We start from the raw sequence: 532 nt of genomic DNA, 5'->3' as shown, positions 1-532 counted from the left end.
TCATTGGGCCATTCTTCTGGTCTGGGCCAATCTGGGTACGCATCGGGATTATATATGTTTTCGTCCTTTGCTGGGAAGACTTCCAGAATGGAGACCAACTCTCCGTCCGAAAATTTGTCCAGTGATACGCTCATGTTTTCCCAGTTGAAGTCGACATCGTCTGCCGCGGGATCTAGTGAGTGTTCAAATGCTCTCCCCGCGACGCAGAGAGCGGACATATACTCGGTTTTCAGATGAGAAAGTACCGAGGCAAAGTCTTCTTCGTCGAGGTCGAGCCAAGATTTGGGAGAAAAGCCAAATTTTTGAGTTTCGAAGGGGATGAAGCAAAGGATACCTGGAAACGCCTTGCAGTATTTCCGCCACTTCGCCCCCTGAGTTCGATGGTAGTGGCACTGGCGGCGGTTCATCCCCGTGCGCTGAAGAATTTTTGCAATGATAGCTGGGTCACTCCTTAGACGGCCTTGGTTGATCTCGTCGATATGATCGGCAAGACGGACTTGGAACAACCGAGTAAGGAAGTTATGAAAGGCAG

Source organism: Exophiala oligosperma (genome assembly GCF_000835515.1).
Source record: "Exophiala oligosperma strain CBS 72588 unplaced genomic scaffold supercont1.21, whole genome shotgun sequence".
NCBI lineage: Eukaryota > Fungi > Ascomycota > Eurotiomycetes > Chaetothyriales > Herpotrichiellaceae > Exophiala > Exophiala oligosperma.
Note: the sequence above shows the minus strand (reverse complement) of the source record.